This window comes from Rattus norvegicus, chromosome 10 (assembly GCF_021556685.1).
Source record: "Rattus norvegicus strain SHRSP/BbbUtx chromosome 10, alternate assembly SHRSP_T2T, whole genome shotgun sequence".
Taxonomy (NCBI): domain Eukaryota; kingdom Metazoa; phylum Chordata; class Mammalia; order Rodentia; family Muridae; genus Rattus; species Rattus norvegicus.
Window position 1 is genome coordinate 89491985 of NC_141543.1, and position 25516 is coordinate 89517500.

A 25516-nucleotide genomic window follows, 5' to 3' on the forward strand; every position below is an offset into this window, starting at 1 on the left:
CATATCTAATCATGTATAAAGGACTTATTTCCCTTTATCTTACGGGTTCTCTATTTCAGAAATGCTCTATATGTTATAAACTACCAAAACAAAATTTCTCAGGGTTTGGAGAGGTACTTGAAAATGCTAGAGTAGGAAGTAGAGAATTAAAAATTGAGTTAGGGAAATTCATGAGAATACGATTTTAAAAGAATAAAGTAACAGATGGATTATAGTATGAAGCCATCAAGAGTTGAGCTTCATGTACCCTGACTGACTCCTCCTGGCAGGAGAGGTAAGTGGGTTTGAGCTCAACAGTCATCAAAAGAAGTTGGTAAGAAGCTATTTAGACCCAAAGGATACTCTAAAACCAGGCTCCCTACTATCCCACCCAGTCTTGTTTCCACAATGTTACAGAAGGGGGTCAGCATGGGGATTAATGTGCCCAGCTCCCTTTGAGATTTTCGAACACAGTACTAAGCAAGAAGTGAAGCAGAGTTGTTTAAAGTGTGTGGTAATTCTAAAATCTTTCCCAGCTCTACCAGAGGGGAGAATTGTTTTTAGTTCCTTTTACCTCTTAAACCACTAAGGAGTCCTTGACTGTGTACTGCAGTCTAGCTAGGAAGAAGGCAAATAAAGTCTAGTAGGAGAAAGAGGAGAAGTGTCTGAACTCTGTATTTGGGATGAGGATATTATAAGCCTAAGGGTTACCCAGGACATGGAAAATGAAAGATTAAAAAGCTGCCGCTATGGGTTGCTGACCTGGTGTAAATTTTCCATTTTTGGTGTCCCTTGCCTGTGAGCAAAACCTTACCCCTTTTTTACCCTTAAGTATAATGGAGAGCTCAGGGTTGGTCCAGTCACGTGAATCTTGGTTCTGGTTTCTCCAGAGATAGGGAATTTGTTTTAGGTCACTGTGCATTGCGTGTTTGTGACTAGGTATCAGTTTCCAGCTACCAGAATTCTCACTTTATAACGATAGCTGTCTTAATCCTGAGTCTAAAAACTGAGGACTTATGAGCCTGAATTTTTTTTCTCTTCATAAACAAAGCTATTTCTTTAGTACTCTTTCCAACATACACACCTTAATTTTAAAAAGCTAATGCCTACAGTGAGTTAACAATGTTCTTGGTAAACTGGGGTTTCTGCCCCCGCCCCCCAACTGAACTTTTTAAAGTTACTGGATGACTTCTCTTTTCACTGTTTAGTAATTCTGAAGGACTAGGGAGAATAAGAACCAGGAGCTCCTTGGTGAAGAACTGTTGTACTATTTCAAGGGAGAGGCAGGCATGGAGAGGCAGGCATGGAGAGGCAGGCATGGAGAGGCAGGCATGCCGAGTCTTGCGGTTGGCCTGAAGGATAAGGAAAGCATTCCTAGACACTAGTTGGTCTTTATTGTCTGACTAGGTTTTCTCGTGTGCAGAAACACCTCCAAGATGTTCCTACAGCCTTAGGACTACTCAAGTAGAAGATCCCTCCAGCCCAGGCTGGAGGACACCTGTGGGACTCATGTGTGCTGTCCTACCTGTCCTCACTGAGCTGTCACTCCCCTATCTACCCACTTCCTTTCATTACCTTGCTTTCTCTCCTCACCTTTTTCTCTTTTCTGTCCCACTCAGGGTCCAACTAGGATGGTTTTAAGTCTACCATAATTACTGATGACTTTGCTGGTTGTTTAGTATTACTATGTTCCATAGTTTCAAAATTCTTACAGGCAATGCAAAGAACAAATATCTGGATATCTAACATTTAGAGTGGGAGGTAAAGAGCATACTTTGTTCTTGCCAAGGTATGATGGGAATTTCTATGCTATGTTTCAGTATTCCTACTTCTGCTCTTTGAATCTTCACCTCTTCTCCCTCATCCTAGGGGCGTTGTACTAATGGCAACATTTCTAAGTTCATTTGCAGATAATGTATATAGGGAATAAAAGGCGATGAGAAGAACGCTAGAATATGAAGTAGAAGGCAGATACAGACTGTTTGGATGCTCTGGTGGTTATCATGTGGGTGTCAAAGTGTTTTGACCACTAGGTTGCTTTTATATCTCTTATTTAAAAAATTACTCAGCAGTACCGAGAAAGACTGATGTGGCCTTAGCCCTTCATAATCTTTAGATGAATAATTGTTGCGAAGCTTTCCTGTTAAGTCTTCAACTTCAGCATACTTCTCTGAAGTAGGGATATAGGCATAAAGTTCACTTAGATGTGTCCTTAGTTCTTGCAAATAAATGGGTTTTTTAAAGATTTATTGTTTTCTGTGTGCATATGCACCATATTGTGTGCAGGTAACTGCCCAGGAACATCAGGAGTGGGTATCTGATGCCCTGGAACTGAAACCATAAGCAGTTATACACATGACATGGCTAGTGAGACCCGACTCAAGTCTTCTGGAAGAGTAACATGTGCTTTACCTCTGAGCCATCTCTCCACACCTCCATAAATGAATTTTTTTTGGTGTCTTGATCTTAAATTTTAGTTCAATTATTTTTTTAAATTTAATTTAATTTTTTTTTTTTTTACACTAGATGAAGGCATCAGATCTCTCTACAGATGGTTGTAAGCCACCATGTGGTTGCTGGGAATTGAACTCATGACCTCTGGAAGAGCAGTCGGGTGCTCTTAACCGCTGAGCCATCTCTCCAGCCCTAGTTAATTATTTTTTAAAGTGTGCAAACTAAACTATTCCTGAGAGAGACTGTTTGAAGTAGTGTTTCTAAAGGGTAGAGGGTAGCTAGCAGTCAGTGCTTGAAATGAAGAACAAAGTCTGAGTCTTAGAAGATCGTCTCTCTACCTAAAGGCCTGTCTCAGAACTTGGAGGGTGCGTGGAGATTGCTATGAGGCAGCACTCGACACTGGGCTAATACAAGTTTCAGTTTGTTCAGTTATGGATAAAAAGGCTAAACTCGAAGACTTTACAGATGCTTAGGAACCTGGTGCCCCTAAATTTAATTCAGGAACTTTTAGCTTTTGCTTTAGAACGGTGTTTACAACTTCTGTTAGGACTCAATGACCTTGTTTAAAAAAACAGTTTAAAAAAACAAAACAGTATAAGGAGGTGGTAGCAGAAATAGGGCAGGAAGGGAAATCTACAGCTGCCTGGCAATGGTTTGTGAGAAGAGAAAATTGCGATTGGGATAGTAAAATTTAGGGGCTGTTTGCTTTAGAGCTTCACAATTGACTTTAGGGTGGTCCCATGAGGGTAGTTCTATTAATAAAGAGTCACTTGGTCATACTAGTACCTTTAGGGTTAGAGGATGGGCTAGAACCCCAGACTTAAAAATGACTTAGTAAGCACTTGACTATCTTGAAGGCATTCTTTCAGGCAAGCTAAGGAACATCAGAGAAAATAAATGCATTCCTTGTGTTATTTTGAGACAGGGTCTCACTACAGACCAACCTGGCCTCAAACTGGAGGTACATCTGCCTTTGGAGTGCAGGGATTAAAGACACACACCACCATGCCTGTCCTCTAAACAAAAGTATTAAGCAGATATCTAACATGGGACATTTGCATAGCAATGCTGTCTACGTAGTTCAAGTAAAAGGAAGTAAGGTGCTAAAAGTTAAAAATTATTTCTTTTTGGTTGTTGTTTTTGGTTAGTTGGTTGGTTTTGGTTCTTTGGTTCTTTTTGATTTTGAGACAGTGTCTCTTTATGTAGTCCACGCTGTTAGACCAGGCTGATCTGGAACACACAGAGCTTCTCTTGCCTCTGCCTCTCAAGTGCTGGGATTGAAGGCATGTGCCACCACACCTAATACAAGTTTTAAAATTGCAAATGATTTTATATATTTTAGATCAACCCTTCAAATTGTTCATGTTCCCCTTGGTTTAAATGAACAGTGCATAGAAGAGGAGAATATACGAATTAGAGTCTTGGAGTGAATGAGCTACAAAGCTTATTTCAGTGTTAACTTTGACAAATGAAAACACAGACCCAGAAAGGCAGAGAAGCTTATGCTGTTGGGAGAAAGAAGTAAGAAAAGGGGAATTCATGTTAAGATACCTACTATCTATTAGGCATTGTGGCAGGTGCTTTACAGTTAGGATATATGTCCAGGGACTCACTGTAGTCCTATCTGGCCTGGAACCCATAATGTTGACCTTGAACTCTGCCTCCCAAATGCTGGGATTAAAGGTGTGCACCATCACACACAATTGCCTTTGGTATCTTAATTTTTGGGCACCTTGAAGCCAAAAGTTAGAAGAAATTAAAGGCAAATCTCTTTGAAGATTGTAAGCTATAAGAGGAATGGTAGACTTTTTTCTTTCTAACCACAAGGAGGAGGTGAAGAATAAGCATTGTAGAATGAGGTTAGGCTAAGGAAACGGTCACTGGGCAGTTAAAGGAGTACATAATTTCACTATTCTAAAATGGTGGTCAGAGGCATTAGAATTAACTTTCATTCTAGAAATTCAGATTATTGTTTGGGAATACGGAATTAACTTTAGCTATAGTAGGAAATAGGGCCTAAATGTGGTGCTTAAACTTGTCTATAATCCTAGACTTAGAAAGCAGAGGCAGAAGGATTAGGAGTTTAAGGCTATCCTCAGCTCCATAGAGAGTTCAAGGCAAGTCTGGGATAGGAGAGATCCTGTTTGTTTTTGTTTTTGTTTTGAGACAGGATCTCACTATGTAGCTCTAGCTGCCCCAGGCTCTAACATGGAAATGTGCCTGCCTCTCCTTCCCAAGTGCTGGGATTAATGGGGGGCAATACCACACCCTGAGTTGTTGGGTTTTTTTCGTTTGTTTTTTTTTTTTTTATGTAATAAAATGTGTTTTCATTTTTAAGGTGTCCTTAAAGTATTTAAATGCTATGAATCAAGGAGATAATTATTTTTTATTTTTTATTTTATGTGCATTGGTGTTTTGTCTACATGTATGTCTGTATGAGGGTATTGGATCACCTGAAACTGGAGTTACAGATAGTTTGAGCTGCCATGTGGGTGCTGGGAATTGGACCCAGGTCTAGGAGATAATTTTTTTAAATGTATCTATGAGTATTTTGCCTACATGTATGTCTGTACCAAGTGTGTAGTGTGGTGCTCATTGCCTGCTGTGTGGCCAGAAGAGGTCATCAGATCCCCTGAAACTGGAGTTACAGACAGTTTTGAGCTATCTTGTAGCTACTGGGAATCAAACACATGTCCTCTGGAAGAGCAGCCAGCGCTCTTAACCACTGATCCATTTCTCCAGCCCTTATTTTACTTTTTACTTTTGTTTAAATCTTTGAAATAACGAAATAGACTTTGTAATTTAAAAAAAAAAATTGTCTGGTTTTTCAAGACAGGGTTTCTTTGTAGCCCTATCTGCCCTGGAACTGTGTAAACCAGGCTGGCCTGAAACTGGGAGATCTACCTGTCTCTGCCTCCCAAATGCTGGGATTAAAGGTGTGTGCCACCACCGCTTTGCCTGGATTTGTAATTTTGGAAAGACTCGATGTCCTCTGGAGCAGGTGACAACCTGGAAATTGACATAATAGGATATTGTATCCAGAGAGTTATGCCCTGAAAACCCCTTCATTGAGGAGCAGCAATATCCTTAGTTAAGTCTGTCCTGTACTCAGGACAAGCAAGAACACTGGGGGTCTCATGTTAGGAAACTTCTGGGCCTAGTGAGAGGTGAGTCTTAAACACTTGGCTGAGGTATGAAAAATTGATATTTTTGGTCTAGTCTGCTGTGCTTCTTTTAAGACAGTTTTACAGATTGGCCTCAAAATTGTAACCCAGGACGGCCTCAGTCGAGAATTTGGGGATTATGGGTGTGTGCTGTGTTTTATAAGTCTGTACGTGGATGCGCAGGTTAGGAAATAAGTGTAACCCCAACAAGAAGCCAAAGCAAAGAAATAACCAGAAAAGGCTGAGTTAATCAGAATAACTCTGGAAGTAAAGATGGGCAGAACACAACACACAGCCCCAAGCAATTTTTAGGAACCCAAGTAGCTCCTGTCTTGCTGTCTCTCTGTGACTTTTAGGATAGAGAAGACTTGGGTTCTGTGCCCCATAAAAAAGGAGCTGCTCACTAGTATCATGGACCTAGAGTAGGAGGAAACAGAGAAGATGACGTGTATGTTCTGAGCATGGGGCTGTCAAGGGCCTGGCTAGACTGGAACAGCAAAGTTGTATTAAAGAAATGAGGTTGGAGAAGCAGTCCTAGTGGCTTGAACTAGGATTTGAGATTTGCTTTGTTAAACAGTAATAGGGAGCAATGGAAGTGGACTAGCAATGATGCTGAGGCCTCTCGTAACTTTACTAGGCCAAGGAAACAATTCTTTAGGATGCTGCTCTTGCCCAGACTTTAGGCAATAAAGACTGTTACTAGAGTGAGACCAGGGGAATCCAAAGAAAGGGGAGTTCACAGGCATTAGTTAGGCCTGCTGACAGGCAGCATGGGTGTGAATGGGGTGTGGGTTGGGGAAGCTAAAATATGGTTTCCAGATGAGGATCCCAGGACACAGTTGAGCTGCTGCTGAAAGTTTGGTGAGAGGTGGCTGCTTTTTAAGACGCAGGTGCTTGTTAACCACATGCAGTGTACCTCTGTCCAGTGTTGAAGAAGATAGGAGTGGGCCCTGCCAAAGAAGGACTGGGGCACTCAATGTGTCCATATACCCCCGGTACCTGTCCCAAGCTTTTTTCAGTTGGAGAACCAGGCAAGAAAGTCTGATCGTAGGGTATAGTGAAGACATCAAAACTGCTAGCTCATCCTCTATCTGGGAAAGAATATAGAGGTGATTTTTAGTTGGTTGGTTTTTTTGTTTTTTTGTTTCTTCCCCTTTTATGCTTTAGAGATAGGAAATGACTAGCCTGTGGCAGTGTGTGCTGTGGAAGCACAATCCTCTGGCTTGATTCTTGGAAGGCCTTTTTCTGTCCCTCCCTGGGGCTCATTTGTATATCTGGTTCCTGCTCCCAGAGCCATAAAGTGGGAGCCCCCATTTATTAATTGGGTTGGGACTGGGGAGGGGGTCGGCGGGGGACTCTTTAGTGTAGCAGGCAGGGGTCTTTCCGAATGAGCCCATTAGCCAGCCCCAACGGCAACTGAATCGGGGCTGCAGCCAAGTCCTCTTCGTTTCAAAAACCCTCCATCGCCTGCAGCAGATCAGAACAAGGCCTGCGGGAGCCCTTAGCTTCTGATTGCAGCTGTGAGGAAGGACAAAACAATTTATAGGAAGCCAAGTAGCTCTTGTCTCACCGTCTTTCTCTTTCTGACTTTGGGGAGAAAGAAGACTGGGATACTGTGTGCACCCCCCCCCCCGCTCCCCCACTGAGGTTTCTTGCAGGCATGAACGGCCCAAAGTAGGAGAAAACAGGAATGTGTGGGATTTGATATTTATGTCTCTGCTGTGGGTGTATTTACATATCCTTCCCATCTACATACAGTGTGTTGGACTAGCAGCCACTACGTATATGGGCTTCTTATATAGGGTTCCCTAGGGCAAAGTCATGTGTGTGTTCAGTATGGCAATCTGAGGGTGGGGAGAAACAGTCTGCTTGCTTTATCAAGATCAGAATTCGATCCCTTCCTTAATTTTTCTTCTTAGGAGGAAGGGCTTAGCATTTAGAAGACCTCATTTGCCACTTTAGTCAAAGCATACTAGAAAGACATGTACTACAGGGGTACTGCTTTTTACACTGGCATAGAGTAGGGTGGCAGGCCTGGATATCACAGGGGAAGGAGGGACATTTGGGTCTTAACACCTTACAGAATCATAAATTTCCAGAGCTAAAAAAGAGGTCATATAATCTAGACTCCCTTCTTAGAACAAGATACTGAGGCTTAAAGGACGATAGTGTGTCACCCAGTCATACAATAAGACTGTTGGCTATCTCAGTCTAGCCTCCCTGAGGCAGAATATTAGTCTATATGAATGAATATGAAGCCCTCAACTTTTAGAGTGCCTGTTCCTAATAACTCAAGGCTACTTTAAGAAAGAAGAAGCAGATTCTGAAGGGGGAGAGACAGAAATCAAGGATGAAAAGTAGATTTAAAATTGTTAGAATGAAACCATATTATGGATTATTCAAGAATAATCTCTTAGTGACCAAGTGTAGTAACATACACCTTTAACCCCTGGGATCAGTAGATGGAGACAAGCAGATATTGAGGTCAGACAGGGCTACATAGTCTTAAAGATTCATTCAGGGTTGGTTAGATAGCTTGTAAAGGTACCTAGCCTAGTAAATGGAGATCTGTCCCTAGGACCCACATGAAGGAGAGAACAAACACCTGCAAGTGTGCAAGTCTTCTCACTCCACAGGCACCCCTCACACACACACACAATGAGTAATGTGAGTTAAAAAAGAATGGCATACAAATCTTAGAAAAATTTAAAAAATATAGTAACTACTTTGTTGGGAAGAAAGTGGTAGCCATAGGCAAAAATCCTAATGCCTTTAGAGTTACCCCAAATTTTCAAAGAACCCTTAGCCACAAACTAAGGGACTGATACTAGGAAAACTTCCTCAGGGGCAATGTGAAAAATTCATGCTAAATCTCAGCTTAGGCTCTTTGCAGTTAGAACAAAGTTATACCAGAAAGAATCCAAATGGAGACAGAGCACCTTAAGCAAGGCTGGAGGGGGTATTACTGAATGGGACTCAAGAGAATTGGTGGGGACCTTCTGCCTTTTCCTTATTTGTGGAGCTAGAGGAAGCAGTATTTGGTGTTCTTGGGCTGTGCATAAGGAAAAGTATTGTACAGTGTTCAGAATCAAAAACAAGCTTATGGGGTGAGGCTGGCCTATGGGACAGGTACTGTAAGTCATCATCCTGGAGCTAGTTCTGCAGCACTGTCTTATGCTAGCTTTCTCTGGACATAAAAACATTGGGAGCCTGCTAGTAGCAAAAAAGGAAATGCTGAAGAAAGCAGTGAAACCCTGAGCAACTTGGAGACAGTTTGTGTTAGGGGATCCGCCAACTAGGCATTGTCTGAATAACGGGCAGATGGCACTGTGTGTCATTTGTAGTTAGTCCATTGCACTGTAGTTGGAAGAGTAGAGGGGTATGGGGTTGATCTCTGTGCAGAGACTTTGTTCCTGCAAAGGAAATGCACAATAGACCTAGGTGCCCAAATTGCAGCAAATCTACTCCTGCAAACCTTTCTGTTTCATAATTAAGGGCATTTTCTGGCTCTTGCTTAAAGAAGAATTGATGATCAAGAGAACCTTAGATCCAAGCTGGTGGTCTGGTCTAAAGTTATGTTGCCTCCTCCAAGTTAGAATCTTGCATTAACCTTGTATTAACGCTAACATGCATTGCCCTTTATGGTATTTCTGCGTTTCAGAGCTTTTATTCTATTAAATTTTCTGACATATATCTTAAATATCATGGCCATGGTTTTTCACTCATCAGCTGAAGAGCTAGTTCTTCAGAAGTAGGAATCTGGAACAGTCAGCTCTTCTCTGGAAGAATTATTAAGATTCTTTGGGGGAATTAAGGTTTAAGAGCATTGGAGAAACAGCAGTCATCATACTGTTACTGGTAGCTGTCAACACTGTCATCTCCTGTGCAGGACCACAGACCCTCTTTGCTCTGGTCCCTTGTCTTGTATCTGATGTAGCGTCTTATTTTTCTTTACAGATAGCTGCAGCAGGGACGACCTTTGAATAACTCGGGGACATCCATCAGTTAACCTTGCATCCAGAACCTCTGGAACAATCTCATCCACAGTACCTGAAGCCAGGTAGGGACTTAAAGCCAGTCAGAAGTCACTGGCCTGATTGTACATGGAGTAGCACCCTACTTTTGGTAAGGACAGTTTCTTATCCTTACTGAAATCCCCAGAAGAATGTCCAGAGTTAGTTTTTTTTTAAGATTTATTTATTTTGTTTATGAGTACACTATAGTTGTCTTCAGACATACCAGAAAAGAGCATCAGATCCCCATTACAGATGGTTGTGAGCCACCATGTGGTTGCTGGGAATTGAACTCAGGACCTCTGGAAGAGCAGTTAGTGCTCTTAACCGCTGAGCCATCTCTCCAGCCCCAAGTCCAGAGTTTTTATTTGGCTCTATTCCAGTATCTTACCTAGCAGTTAATAAGCTCTCTCCAGCTAGAATGATTGAGCCCTCTCTAACAGTAGCAGTTACCTCATTCCTGTGTTAATGCATGGATATGCCTCTATACAGGAGTACTGTCATTATTATTCAGTTACTTTCCACCTCCTTTAGGATGAATATTTCCCTTGTCCATACCCTTTCATACACAAAACACTTTTTCCCAAAAAGCTGGTTTTTGTTTTGTTTTCTATTTCTTTAAGTCAAGGTAGGACAGTACTATGTCTTTTCCCTGACTCTAATGAGTTTTACTGCCTTCTTTCTAGGTTCAGTGGAAAATTCCGCCTATCCAAATACTTCATGAGACACCAAAATTAGAGGCCTGTACCTCTATCTTCATTACCCAGAGCCAGCATCTCTACCTTCCTTCCCTGCTAGGTATGCTGCTTCACTCACCTCACAAACGATGATCTCTAGCTCCATCTCTCCATCTCTTGTGTTTGTTTTTTCCTTTTCCTGCCTCTCACATGAACTGGGACTATAGATTCTACATCTAGCTTCTCAGGGAATATTTTTGTCGTTCAGTGTCTCCAAAATTGGAAGGCATTCGTGACTTAGCTCTTTTTCTCAGGAATTTCCAAGCCCTAGTCTTTAGAGCTGCCCTTCTGATGCCCATCAGGGGTCCATCCCTATCCCCATAGTTTAGAACTGCTTTTCTCCTGTTTAGCATGTATGCGAAGGGACCAGGAAACAGACAGGCATTGATACTGGTGCTGAATGATCCAGTACACATAGCCTCTCTTGAAAGCTGAAATTCTGGAAGTTTAACTGGGAAAATAAACTGGTCTTTTGAGAGTGTTATCTAGTGTCTGTTCCTTAGGACTAGCACCTTGCCTAAGATGATCTGTGTTTCTAAGATCCACATATCCCAGGGAGTGGAAAAGGAATAGCTGTAGGATAGAGTCAGCCACTAGATGTTACTCTTTTTTAAGTATGATGTCAGCTTTATTCTAGGCCCTATAGAGAGTTGTCCGGGGGTTAGAACATCTTCCTGCCTCCTGGATGTTAGAGGTGATACTTTCTGGCTTCTCTCTAAGCAGTGCTTCTCACCTCTGCAACCCATACACCAAAGCAACAGGTCCGGATAAGTGCCTGATGAATCAGGTGCTGTTTCCTAGAAGCATGTGTGTCAGAGTGGGTAAGTGAGAGAAAGCAGATGTTAGAAAGCAGGAAATGTCCAGGAAGTAGTCAGTCAGTACATACCCATGAACTTCCTTGATGGCATAGAGAATGCCAACGTTTACAACTGCTACTTGTCTGTCCATCAGGCTACCTGATTCCTTAAGGCAGTCTGACTAGTGGGGCAACTGCAGTTCTGATTTCTACCATACGAGGGCACTGCTGGCCAATTAAAATCCAAGCACCTTAGGAAACAGATGGATGAGGGCACTCTTTCCAGGGAATGGATCAGAAACATTCCCAGAGAGCCAGAGAACTGGCCCAGAAGCCAGAAAAATAACTGATACCACTTGTGATTCCTTTAAAATGGCCTGAGGCTTAAATACTTGGTCCTTCAGGCCTGCTGATTGGGTACCCAGCTGAACTTAAGCTCCAGGTGCTATCTCTTCAAGGTATGCCTGGCTCCAGCTGTCCAACCCACTGTTCCCATGCCCCTGAGATACTGAATTCCAGTCCAGGAGGGTGGGGTTGGATAGTTTCAGATGGGAAAAGGTTTTCTATAAGTATTCAAAGGAAAGTGTCTTTGTTTGTGAGAAAGTATTGAGAAAATGGAGTCTAAGAAAGTGGGTTACCTCATTTCTCCCCCTGACAGCTCTCCCCCCAACACAAACCTACAGAATTCAAGTTTAATAAATCTTTGTGTCTTATTGGGCAAACCACACCCAGGACTCCAGAGAGCTCTGAGCCCAAAAAAACCCCAAAAAACACACCCCACCCCACCCCAGAAAACATCATAGTGGGGACCACTTTGGCTATAAGCCTCATGTCTACCCTGTGCCGTGTCATGACTCTGCTAGGCAAGCCAAATGGCTTGGGGTCCTGCAGGACTGAGGACCCCACAGTTTATACTCAGTCAGAAAGAACAGGCTCAGGGAGATGACAGGGTCTTCCTCCTTCTCCTCCTTCCCCCATGCCTGAAGGCTCCTCCCCAGGAGGACAGCTTGATTAAACAGTCGGTGCTACTGGAATTACTGCACAGCTGGTGCTCCCCCCAGCACCCCGAGCAGAGCAGCAGTGCAGATTAAAATCTCCAATTAGCGTTAAAGTGAAGTGAGGAGGTGCTGAGGCTGCCAAGGCAGCCAGGCCGAAACCCTGAGTTGGCACCCTTGCTCCTGCCTGCTTCTGAGTGCTACCCTTAGTCACTCCTTTGCTAGTCCCTTTCTAACAGTGCTCAATGTCCATTAGACTTGTATCACTTGAGGCCAGAGGAGGACCTTGGGTTGGAGGCAGATGCCGTAACTGGTAAAATGCTAGGACTCCAAAAATGGAAGAGAGTGAGGTCAGTCAGTGATTGTGAAGGAGATACACTATGGACAGCCTACTAGACAGCCAGGCTATGGCAACGTGATGCTACTGATGCTGTTTTTTGCTTACAGAAAGAGTCAACAGGACAGGTCCCTTGGAGCTTAAGGTGTTCAGGTCCCTGTTGTCCACATGAACATCTATCTATATATTTAATCCTGTCCTATATGCTCCCATCCAAATTATGGCTCCTTCCCTCCTCTCTCCATTTTCTCTTAGCTTTCTGTAGGCATGGGTAGGCATAGCTGAGTTCCAGAGTGTCACCATGCCTTGCCACCTGGGTCCTGCTAGTTGCTCTTTATATTCTTAGTTGGGGAACAGCAGAGGGAGATATACTAAGACAAATCAGACCCTTCCCACCCCTGAACATCGTACCCACTCCAAAGGTCCCTCTGCCATTTACACTTGTGTTCCTTGCCTGTCAAAATCAGAAGCAGGGCAGTATAGCTAGCCACATGCTCTAACTGCCCTCTGCCCCTTTAAGGGGAATGGAGGTGGGTGCCCAGCTGACTTAACCTACTAGCACCTCTAAAAATTAGACACCAGGGCTTGGTGCCACCCTCCCAGACTGGCACATGCTGCCCTGGCAAAGGTTCAAGCACACCCCATGTCATACTTCTACCCATGTCTTCCTCTACTCTCTCCCTCTCCCCACATCTTTTTTTTTTTTCTCAGCTCAAAGCACAGCTGAGCCTTAAAAGGGGGGTGGGGATAGAAAGACCAGGCTGGGGCAGGGGGGTGTAGAGCGCCAATAGCACGTTTTCACCTGCCATTTAATTGGATGTATTTTTAATTAATGGGACCTCAGGGACCAACATGAGACAATCTGATCTCTGAATAGGGACAGGGGAGGGATTGGATAAGGGAGGAGGATTGGGCCACTGGGTGCGGTTACCAGGAACCCGGGCCCATCAATCACTGGCCACTTTGCGTTCTGGCATGGAGAATAGCGAGGTGGAGGAGAAGGGGAGGCACTGGGGAAAGGTGCCAGGATTTTCCCCCGACTGCCAGGACCTCCAAAAGAGATGGAGTTGTGCTGACTGACTCAGGTCTGCAGCCTAAATTTGCAGCCGGAATGGTAGGTAAGGTAAAGCTGAGTTCTTCCTCCTGCAGTTTTAACCACATGGGTTGATCTCAGAGATTATGATATTATAGAAGGGAGGTGGGGTAGAACTTTGAGGTCCCTGAAGAGAGAGGATAAGAACTAGGGACCTTGGAGCTAGGGCTGTGGTAGAGGAAATCTGAAAAGGGCAGAGTTTAGGGCCAGTTCTGTACATTTCTGTACATTACATTCTGTACATTTCTATAAGAGATAAGTGCCATAGCAGTTACATGCAAAATGGCACCAGATGAGGTCTGGTGGGTTTGGGTCTGAATCTTAGAACATTAATGTTCTAAAGAAGGAAACATGGAGCTCATCTTGTCTGACTCCTTCATTATACAGATGTGGAAGCCAAGACCAAGGAGAAACCAATTGAATCCTGCCCTGAAGTTGCTTTATGTTCTGGATTTGGAGAGCATGGGGCAAGACAAAGTAGGTAGGTAAGGAGAGAAGAAGGTGGAGTAACAAACATTAGCAGGGTGTTCTGTCCCCTACTGCCTGAAGTCTCATGTCATTGTCTGCTGAGTGTGGAGCAGTTTAGGAAACCCAGCAGATAGAGTTTATAGGAGACATGATGGGGAACATCCCCTTTGTGTGGCCTGTTCTAGAGGTCTCTATCCTTCCGCCCCTCTCTGTAGAATTCTGCCATGTTCTAAGGTCTAAGGAAAGAAACGCTTCAGCCACCTCAACTACTTAACCAAAAGGCAAATCTCCTAAGTAAATCTAAATTTTTCTAGTGGAAGTCTTATCACAGGTTTCCATATATAATAAAAGCAATTGGAAGCAGTTATGCTAAAATGTCAAGTGTAGTTTACCCCTCTTGTGCCAGTGCCACAATAGAGACAGTGGTCAAATGCAAGGGCCTGCCAAGTCAGCTAGGAGTGTTCCTGGATCCATGCAGTACCCTGGCCCTGGAGTGTTAGGTCCCTTCTGACTCTACAGTGATGGTGTATCCTGGAGGGCAGGGCACATTTCCAGCTGTCTCTATCCCTGTTCCTTACTTCCTTCAGTGTTTACATGCTAGGGCCAGGGAGAGAAGGATGAATGAAGGTAGTGGAGAGATTTCCTACCAGGTTGCCAAAGGTGGTATTTCTCAACATTTTCCTAATCTTCAACATTCTTTGATCTATGCTTCATGAGGCTAAACTGGGGTGAAGGCAAGATAGAATTGAGGGTTAATAGGCAATACCAATAGAATTTACCACACTGTCCAGCTCTCATTCTTACCTTCCTTCCACTCCTAGAACTGTCTCATATTTTAGTAACCTGTTTTTACCCTGAGGCCCTTGAGAAAAGCAGGACCTGCCTCTGCATCTTCCAACCTTCTCCTGATCTGCCTTAGACTGTCATGGGCTGTCATGGTCTGTTACTCACAAACAGGGTGAGAGGCCCTCATATTCCCCTAGGACAGTCTGGAAAAAAAATCCTTCCAGGCCCCATCCTGCATCCAAGTGCCTCAGGGCTGTCGGTATCAAGAAACTGTGCCAAAACCTGTCCTGTCAGGGAGATGAGGAAGAAGAGAAGACAGTGTTGCTGTTTTAGAACTGAGACCTATAGTTCACCCATGGGACTGACTGCTCCATATAGTGCAGGGCAGTCGTGGTGAGTATTATTTGAGGATAGGTGGCTACTGTTGACAGAGCTGCTCTTTCCAGTCTGAAGTAGAGAGCAATGAAGATAGCACAGGACAAAGGCGGAAGGGCATCTACTGTCTGTATACAAGCCTCCTCTCCCTTCATTGATCTTGGTAGTTGGTTCATCCCTACCAGGTATTGGAGGCATAGGAAACCAGTCACCTTACATTCTGGGTGTTCTTTGAGGAATAGAGCTGCTTTCTCTCCTTCTAGTTCTGCCAGGTCTACCATCCACTTCCAAGGTTGTCCCAGGCTGTCAGATCTATAGCCTGAAGTCCAAGTCTAAAGCCTGGTATGAAGTCCAGAAGAAGCTCAGGCCCTTTGTGGGAAAATACTTAGATATGAAATAGATATAGTAGAAAAAGACAGCATACCCAGAATTCATTACCTTCTAGGATTAGTCAGCATTGGCCTAGTATTTAGATTTTACTCTAATTTACCCTTTCTTCCTTCTCCCTTCAGTTTTCCCATGGGTTGAGAATAGATCTGGAAATCTGAACCTTTCACCTTGATACTTAGAAAGCTGTTGTGCAGATTCTCCCTGTATCTTCGAGAGCCTTAGACAGAAAGGAAAGGAGAGAAACATTGACAGAGGTAGCAGTGTCATGGTGTTCACTGGCCAGAGACGAAAGCAGGAGACGTCTGTTTCTGAAGCAGCATTCTTACCCCATATTCTTCCGTTTGCATGCTGATGGCTATATGCCCAAGTGTGCCAGCTCGCCTGGCTGGTGATCCTGTTCCACTGTACAGGCAGCCAGCTTTCTGCACAGAGCACACTCTAGGGTCTCACACTCCTTTGCTCACTCCTCTCAGTGAGCAAAGTCAGTGTTGTGGAATCCTAGGGATGAAGTAGAGTGGCCCTGTGGTAGGAAGTTGGTGGGCACTGAGACTTACTGCTACTGCATGCATGTTTGCTTGTCCTAAGAGGGGGAGGAAAGAAGGCTGCTGGCAGCTCAGCAGAGCTTAAGGTTCTGGTGACTCACAGCAATGGGGGTGGTTCATGAAAACAACAGAGGGGAAGGGGGATCAAGTCTGCTAGAGTTTTCTTTTGCCCCAGCCCTGCCCACTCTGAGCTCTGTTGCTGAAAAATCCCTCGTTAGATTAAGAGGTATCCCAGCTATGAAAAAAAAAGGGAGAAATGGGAAAGAAGTGAAGAGGAGAAGCTGAGCTTTCCCAGTGAGGCTTCTCATGAGGAAAGACTGAGACATTGCCCTACACAGAGGATATTAGACATCCATTTGTGGCAGGACAGTGAGGCATCCTGGAGACTTTCCAAAAGAGAGGTTTTCCTGGTAAACAGCTATCACTATCATCCTTTGTTGCCTGCCTAGAACTCTGTGTACCCAGCTAACACAAAAGTTTTAAGGGGAGGGGCAGGTGTTGTTTGTTTGTTCTTGAGACATTAATTTCATTATGTAGCCCAAGCTGACTTCCAAGTTTCAAACCTCCTGCCTCATCTCCCAAAGTGCTGAAAGTATAAGCATGTACTACTGTCTGCTGTCTCTACTGTCAGAATTTCTCTTTTTTTTTTAATATTTGTGTGTGTGTGTGCGTGTGTGTGTGTGTGTGTGTGTGTGTTGCCTACATGTATGTCTGTGCTTACTGTACTGTGGAAACCAGAAAGGAGCAATAGATCCCCTGAAACAGATGGTTGTGATCTGCCATGTGGGTGCTGGAAACTGAACAGTAGGTGCTCTTAACCACTGAGCCATCTTTCCGTCCCCATCAAAATTTAATAAGAAAAGCAAAAACAAGACAAATACTACTACAAGGCCAGAACAAGGAAGAATTGTTGTCTCTGCTCACTAGAATCAGGTACCTTGGACCTGTACCACAGAGGAGCAAGCTAGGGGCACTTAGACTGCTGGATGGGGGTGGGTACAGGCTGGGGAATAGAATGGCTGTGGTCACAGATGGTCAGAAGTGCCGATGTTCTTCTCTCTCACTGGTCAGATGGACAGCGTGCGTCTCCTCCATCCTTTCTCAGGCAGTGACTAGGACTAGTGAGGAAAGAGAGCAGTAGGAACTTTGGATATCCGTATATTCCAGGCACATGATAATAAATATCCTGGTTTCTGGCCTCATAGAAGAGAAGGCCGGGCAAGTGTTTGATGCTGAGTTCCTGTTTGCTTCTCTTCCTTTTATTGCTGGAAGGTCAGTTTTCTAGCCAGAGTGAGGGTCCTCTTCCCAGCTAGGCCTAGAAATCCAAAGATGACTTTAGATGGAGAAAGACAGATTAACTGTGCTTCATTCAGGAAGATGGGATCATTTTACTCTTCCCCCGTTGTGGCAATAGGAGCTTTGGGATCCTGTACTAAAGCTTAGTTCTGAATTAAACCAACATATCATATGGCCTTGGATATAAACTTGTATTAAGAGGGGAGCCTGGATATACAGTGAGTTTGTAGGCAGGTATGGGGACTTTAGCTCCAGGAGAAATACCACGTTCTTTGTTCTTGATCCTTTTCCTTCTCAGATTCCTTTTTCTGCTCCCTTTTCTTTCACCTCCCACTAGCCAGCTCAATTCGTAGCCACCTGATTACCTCCAGTCTTACCAGACATGGTACATAGTTATTTCTCCCTACACGTTTCTCTTCATTCTCTTCCCCCTCCTCTCTCTCCTTCCCTCTTTTCCTTTCCTTCTAGCTGAATTTGAATTGTTTCTATCACTAAAACATCACAGTCTGAATTGTATTCCTAGCCTCTGCAGCCTAATCTGAACCCATGAATGCCTTCCCTGTACTATGCCCAAGCCTGGACTACTATGTCTGTGGCATCAAGGTTCTTGCTCTGGAGCAGAGGGCAGCCCTAGAGGTACAACTAAGGCTTTGGCCCTAAATGTGTGTGTGCCTGTGCATTGGGCACACTGTTTTATTAGTGTTATTTCAGCATTGTGATGCAGGGAGAGTAAGTGTAACAGCTGCTCCTTGCTTGCAGTGTTTATTGTTACCTAGAGACAACCTCCTGGCTTTTTCCCAGATCCCCCCCCCAGCCCAGCCCCCTCTCTGCCAACAATCCTGTTCTCGCCACACTGATGGGAAATTTATAGCTTGCCCATATCATGCCATTAACTCTCTCTTATCCATAGGGTAGATAGGTCAAGGGAAACCAAAGTAAAGAGCGGGCATGCTCTGTACCCAGAGTGGAGTAATGCATGAGGAACAGAAGGGAAGAGTGAGACATGTTCAGTGTCTCTAGTCTCAGGCCTCAGTTGTTCTACAATGCAGGTACTAACTAGGCCTGACCCTGCTTAGTTTCTGAGATCAGATAAGATCAATCACATTCAGGATGGTATGGCCATGAACCCAATTGTTCCTCTGCTTCTTTCTTGTATGAGGAGAAAAGAAGAAAGCTTTGGATCTGGCATTGAGATCCCAGAAGAGCTCCTCTGGACCTAGCCTTGGGATATTGACATCCTCCTGCCAAAATTGTCTCTGTAGTCTCTGACTGAGTAGTCTAAACTTGAGCAAATGCATCAGATAGTATTAGAAGGGAAAGGGAATACATTGTGGCAGAATTCATAGCCTGCCACCCCCATCTGAACAAGGTAACCATAGAACCAGTCACATGGAAACAGAAGATAATAGTTTGAGAGATAGAGGCCAGACCACCACAGCAGGGTCGATGTCCGACATGAAGCCTGCTGCTTAGCCTGTTGGGAAAACCTTCACCTGCTAAGATCCTAGAGACTCCAGGCATTCTCCCAACTGACTGCCTTGATTTTGGTTCTCCTTTCTGCTTGTCTCCTATGGTCTATTTTCTCCTGCATTCCTCTTGGTTTGATAACTTGGGGTAGAGATCCAAGTGCCTCAGGAGGGAGAAGCATCCTAGTCATCATCTCAGAAGAACTAGAGAGAGAGAACCTCCACCCCTCTCCATCTCCTTAGGACTGTTCATGAAAGAGAACTGTGTACCTACTCACCATCCACATGGACATAGAGAAGAAAAGGGATTAGGTGTAGGCAGAAACAGTTGAGTTAAGCCTGTTAAAAAAACTCATGGAATGAAAGGTTTCTCTACAGATACTGTCCTGCCTGTAATGAGTTTAAGTCTGTGCCTACCTGAAGAATATTGGGTAAACCTGGTTCCTTTTCCAGGAACTCCTTCACCTAGCCCCAGCACAGTTTCTACACAGTATTGTACTCCTTGAGACTTTGAAATATAGTTTTTATGGTGGTTAGATCAGAAGTTTCAGAGGCATTCCTAGGTTCTGATGCCAGCTCCACCACTTACCAGATACCTTTTGGAAGTTACTTCAAGCCACACTTTCCTAGTCTGAAATACAAATAAGGCGATGGATCCTTCGAGAAGCCCTCACACCTGCATTTTTAGGGACATGTCTTACCTTTTTATCCAAGTGCCTTTCTTTTAACTCTAGTGATTAAAATCTCTTAATTCCACTATTTTAAAACATGAAAAATGCAAATAAACTATTATTTTTCAAGATTGTGAAAATTTCATCAAAGAGTGTATGTATAAAACCTGGTCCTCAAGAGGTCTAAGTCAGCAGTCTCTGATACAGTAGGGTCCTGTTTTTATTTTGATGTGCATGGACATTTCACTTGCATGTCTGTCTACATACTGTACCTGTACCTAGTGCCCACAGAAGTCAGCTGTCATCAGATTTCCTGAAACCGGAGTTAGAGATGGTTATAAGGTGCCATGTGGGTGATGAGAGGCAGCCCAGATCCTCTGCAAGAGTGGCAAGAACTGCTAACCACTGAGCCATCTCTCCAGCACCTGAAGTCGTTTCAAAGATGCCATGACTCCCTGAAGATTATTTTCATGTGTGTGTGTCCATCCATCCGTGTGTACGTACAAACTCTGGAGATTGTCCAGACATTTCTTCATGACAGAAGGAAAGACAGTCTCCTGGAAGAGGAAGTAGCCACAGCCCCTCTTTTCAGACTCCCTAAGAAATCAGTTTCCCAACTTCTGCCTCTCTAGTCAAGAGAAAGCTACTCTTCCAGAGCATGTGTAAGTCACTGTTCTGCTTGCAAGAATAGCTACATCCAGAATAGATTTGAAAGCAGTAGCCCTTAGGAGGTATAGCAACTGGCACCTATCTGCCATTTTAGTTTGTCAAATATCTTTACCTCATTGTTTTTCTGTGCACCAAGCATTGTACTGTGTGCAGTTTGTATATATGTTTAAAGTCTATAAAGTATTACTGTATTACCTAGACATACTGAAATAAAGGGCTGTTTTGTATTGTTTTAAAATTCGTTTTATGTATACGAGTGGGTTGTTTTTTGTCTTTGTTTTGTTTTTTGCATGTTTGGTACCTACAGAGGCCAGAAGAAGTTATTGGATTCCCTGAAATTCAAGTTACAGATGGTTTTAAGTGGTCATGTGGGTACTGGGAAACAAATCTGGGCCCTCTGCAAGAACAAGTTTTTTCAGAGTTCATGATGTGAAATTTTCTTTTGTGTGATGTTTTGAGTTCATGATGTGAAAGGTTTCTTTTTTTTTTTTTTTTTTTTTTTTTTTGGTTTTTGCTTTTTGTTTGGGGGGGTTGGTTTTGTTTTGTTTTTTGTTTTTTGTTTTTTGTTTTTTTGACACAGGATTTCTTTACGTAGCCCTAACTGTTGTAAACTGCCATGTGGGTGATGGGAACCAAACCCTAGGTCTTTTTGAGAGTAGCAAGTGTTCTTAACCACTAGGCCATTTCTGGAGCACATGTGATCTTTTCATGATCGTTTTCTTTTCCTCAGCTGTAGTTGCAAGCAGCCTTGCATAGCACATGCAGATGTGCTCCTACTAGCTACATGCCTGGCACTCTGCAGGTTTTGAGACAAGGTCTCATGTAAGTGAAGGTGACCTTGATCTTGGGGGTGTAGATGCCTGGGTGTAGGTGAAGGCTAGAACACAACCAGCAGGCCGAGGTTCTCTTCTTTCACCGTGCAAGGTCCAGGGATTGAAACACCTTTACCAGCTGCATTGTGGTACTTCCCTCCCCACTTTTGGGTTTCAAGTATCCCAGGCTGCCTTCAAACTCAGCTATAGTCCAGGAAGACTTTGAACTTGTGACTCTCCTGAACGTTGGGGTTACTGGTGTAATCAAAATTACATTTGATTTATCTGTGCATGTACATGCCTGTCTTAGTCAGGGTTGGTTTTTTTTTTTGTTTTGTTTTGTTTTGTTTTGGTTCTTTTTTTCGGAGCTGGGGACCGAACCCAGGGCCTTGTGCTTCCTAGGCAAGCGCTCTACCACTGAGCTAAATCCCCAGCCCCTTAGTCAGGGTTTTTATTCCTGTGCAAAAAGTCATGACCAAGAAGCAGGTTGGGGAGGAAAAGGGTTTATTCAGCTCACACTTCCACATTGCTGTTCATCACGAAGGGAAGTCAGGACTGGAACTCACACAGGTCAGGAAGCAGGAGCTGATGCAGAGGCCATGAGGGATGTTACTTACTGGCTTGCTTCCCCTGGCTTGCTCAGCTTGCTTTGTCATAGAACCCAAGACCACCAGCCCAGGGATGGCACCACCCACAGTGGGCTGGTCCTCCCCTGTTGCTCACAGGTTCCGGGAATTGAACTCAGGTTGTCAGGCTTTGGAGGCAGGTGTCTTTATTCACTGAACCATCTCAGCAGACCACCCCATACATGCATTCACTCATTCATTTTTAATTTTAAGGATTTATTTTAATTTTTTTGGTATGTCTGTGATCGGAGAGGGAAGGGGAGAAGGCATGAATTGGCCTAAAGCCAGAAGTGAGCATTAGGTCTTCAAGAACTAGAATTACAAGTAGTTGGAGCTACCCAATGTAAATGCCGGCAACTGAACTTAGATTATCTAGAAGAGCAGCAAGCAAACCACTAGGCTATCTCTCCATCCCTGTTTGTTTGTTTGTTTTTAATTTATTTCTTTTATTATTTTATCTGTACAGGTGTTTTGCCTGTGTATATGTCTGCGCACCACTTGAGTGGTTGGTGCTGGCGGAGACCAAAAGAGGCCATGGAGCCAGAAGAGAGCATGGATCCCCTAGAACTGGAATTACAGACGGTTGTGGTTTGCCAAGTGGGTGCTGGGAATGCAACCCAAGCCCTTTGGAAAAATAACCAGTTCTCTGAACCACTGAGCAATCTCTCCAGCCCCTCTTTATTTTATAATTACATGTCTGTGTCTGTGTCTGTGTCTGTGTCTGCTTGTGGGTATGTGCAGATGAGTGCAGTTGCCTCAGAGGTCAGAAAAGGGCACTGGATCCTCTGGTGCTGGTGTTACACGCAGTTGTCAGCCCCTGCCATGGGTGCTAGGAAGCAAACTCAGATCTTCAGCAAGAACAAGTGTTAACCACTGGGCCAACTCTTCAGCCTCTCCTAGACATTTTTAATAGAATTGCAGGACCAATGGATATAAGTATCATTCCCCATGGTTATTACTTTACTGATGGGTTCTAATGAGAACAATATTGTTAATCTTCTTCTTTGTAGTGAGAATATTTCTTACTCTTTTTATGTCTGTGTATGTGTTTTGAGACAGGGTCTCTCTATGAATCCTTGCTGTTCCGGAGTTTACTATGCAGGTTAGCCTTAAGGTCACAGAACTACTCCTGCCTCAGCTTCCCAAGTGCTGAAATTAAAGGGATACACCACCATACCTGGCTTTAATCTTCCTTTTTTTGAATTCTACAATAGAAACACAAGGGCAAGCCTCTATGGAGACATTCTTTATCATAGTAGGTAGCTTGCTTGTTTCTTTTATCCTTCCTTCCTTCCATCCTTCCTTCCTTCCTTCCTTCCTTCCTTCCTTCCTTTTTCCTTTCTTTGTTTTGGTTTCATTCGTTCATTCAACACAGGGTTTCTCTGTATAGTCTTGGCTGTCCTGGAGTTTGCTCTGTAGACCTGTCTTGGTCTCCCAAGTTTCTTTGAGACAGGCTCTTCTGTAGACTTGGCTATCTCAAGCCTGTTACATAGTTGAAGAAGACATTGAACTTCTAATCCTCCTGCCTCTACCTCCCAGGTACTGAAGTCAGAGGTTGTTTCACTGTATCTTGATTTTATAGTTTTTTTTTAATTGAAATAATTATAGATTGACTTTCAGTTTAAGAAATGATAACCAAAATCGGGGGGTAGTGGTTCATGCATGTCATCTTAGTACTCAAAAGGCTGAAACAAAGAATTGTCTAAGTTTGAGATCAGTTTGGCCTACAGAGTAAGTTTCAGGTCAGCTGGGGGTAAAGGAAAACCCAGCCATCACAAAAACAAATCCAAACAAGACAGGCTGAGTGTGGTGGCGCATCTTTTTATAATCACAGCAGTCAGGATTCTGTGAGCTTGAGGCCAGCCTGGTGTACAGAGTTCTAGCTGTCATAGCTAAAGAGTGAGCTGAGGCTGGGGAATAGTTCATTGAGTTGATGTGAATGCCACATGAACACGACAGCATGAGTTGTTCACGTTCTCCACAGATGAATTTGTAGCCCGCGTCCTAGGGGTTGGGTGGAAACGGGTGGCTCCCAGAGTTGCTGAGTAGCCGTTCTCAGCAGTCGCTGAGAATTGTTGATTCTTTGGCTCAAAGAGAGATCCTGTGTAAAGAAATCAGGTGAAGAGTGATACCCATCAATCTTTAGGATCTACGTGGTGCATAATCACATATGTATTTTCACAGACAAATACAGACACACAAAAACAAGAGGCCCCTGAATGGTATTACTTTGCAAAACTGTAATAAAAATATATCTAAAATATTGATATTAGTGCAGTCTATTAATCTTATAAAGATTTCTGTTAGTGTGTGTGTGTGTGTGTGTGTGTGTGTGTGTGTGTGTGTGGTGGTATGCAGCATGTATATGGAGGTTACTGAACAACCTATGGAAGTTGATTTTCTCCTATCATGTGTGTCTTGGTGATTGAACTCGAGGTTGTCATACTTGACCTGCTGAGCTATCTCAATAGCCCCAAATTATCTATAGTTTTACTGACTATGCGTATGTGGGTAAGTGTGTGCACACAGACTTACTTCCTGTTTTACATTTGTATGTCCAGCCTACAGTGAAACTGCTGAGCAGAGAAGGTGCAGTGTAGCTTGTGCTAGAGGCACTCGCCTAGCGTCCAGCAGGCTCTGGTTCCAACAAGTACCTACAAGAAGGAAGGGAACAACGAAAGAGTGCTTTGTAGTTCTAGTGCCATGCGATTTCCCGTGATTTTTTTTTTAATCACACCTATTCCCCCACTTTTCTTTCCCCTCAAATTATATGTTTAATATGGAGTCATTTTTTTTCTCCTTTATGTGATTTCCAGGGACCAAACTCAGCTCATCAAACTGACATTGTCAGCCAGACTCCTTATCTACCATCTTGCCAACTCATCTATCTAGATCTTAATTCTTGGTACCATTAATCTTCCTTTTTTTTTTTTTTTTCTTTTTTTCGGAGCTGGGGACCGAACCCAGGGCTTTGCTCTTGCTTGGCAAGCGCTCTACCACTGAACTAAATCCCCAACCCCTAATCTTCCTTTTTAAAAGTATTTTGGGATTGGCATTTTTCATGCAGCATAATTCCTGGATATTCATCTGAATTTTATATATACCAGTGGTTTCTTTTATTTAGTCCATGGTGTAGATAGACCACTGGTACTTTAATTTATTCTGCTCTATTCTAGTCCACTTTTGAGACACAGCCTCATATATTCCATGGGGGCCTTGAATTTCCTATATATCCAGGGAAGACTTCTTAGTGTTGGTATTACAGCTATTCACAACCACATCAAATTTATACCATTGTTAATTTTTCCATCCATCTGGGCTAATTCTACATTTCGTGTTATAGATAAGCTTCTTGAACATTTGTGTCCAGGTTTTTCTCTGAACATAATTATTATTTCTTCTTTTTGAGACAAGGTCTCACTATGTAGTTTTGGCTGGCCTAGAGCTTGCTATGTAGACCAAGCTGGCTTTGAACTCAGTGATCCACCTGCCTCTGCCTTCCAAGTGTTGAAATCAAAGGTGATACACCACTATGCCCAGTAAACAAACATTTTAAACCATCAATAAAATTCTCTCAGGGTTGGGAATTTAGCTCAGTGGTAGAGCGCTTGCCTAGAAAGCGCAAGGCCCTGGGTTCGGTCCCCAGCTCCGAAAAAAAAGAAAAAAAAATAAAATTCTCTCATTTTTTTAGTCACTTGCAAGAGTGAAATCTTTCATTTCTCTTGGTTGAGTGTTTTATAATCACATTTATTAAACTTCTTAGCCCTTTGGGTATGGTATTAATATCTTCATTTTGTAAATGAGGAAACAAGGAGGCTCATAGTCATTTCCCAAAGATCACATGTTG

General features: G+C 43.4%; 1 protein-coding gene across 33 annotated transcripts in view; it reads left to right on the forward strand.

Moving 5' to 3' along the window:
* The window catches only part of Cdk12 (cyclin-dependent kinase 12), a 79587-nt gene extending 55653 nt beyond the window's left edge, over window positions 1–23934 (forward strand). For 6 of the 33 annotated variants that reach the window (XR_015630185.1, XR_015630195.1, XR_015630205.1 and 3 more), the window contains 4 exons: window positions 9555–9657; window positions 10297–10408; window positions 13956–14049; window positions 22136–23934. The gene's annotated coding sequence lies outside the window, so the exon portion shown is untranslated. Of the gene's footprint in view, window positions 1–9554; window positions 9658–10296; window positions 10409–13955; window positions 14054–19844; window positions 20473–22135 lie in introns of those variants that run through there. The other 27 variants (XR_015630183.1, XR_015630193.1, XR_015630203.1 and 24 more) reach the window with 8 other exon arrangements.
* Window positions 23935–25516: the final 1582 nt, after the last annotated feature.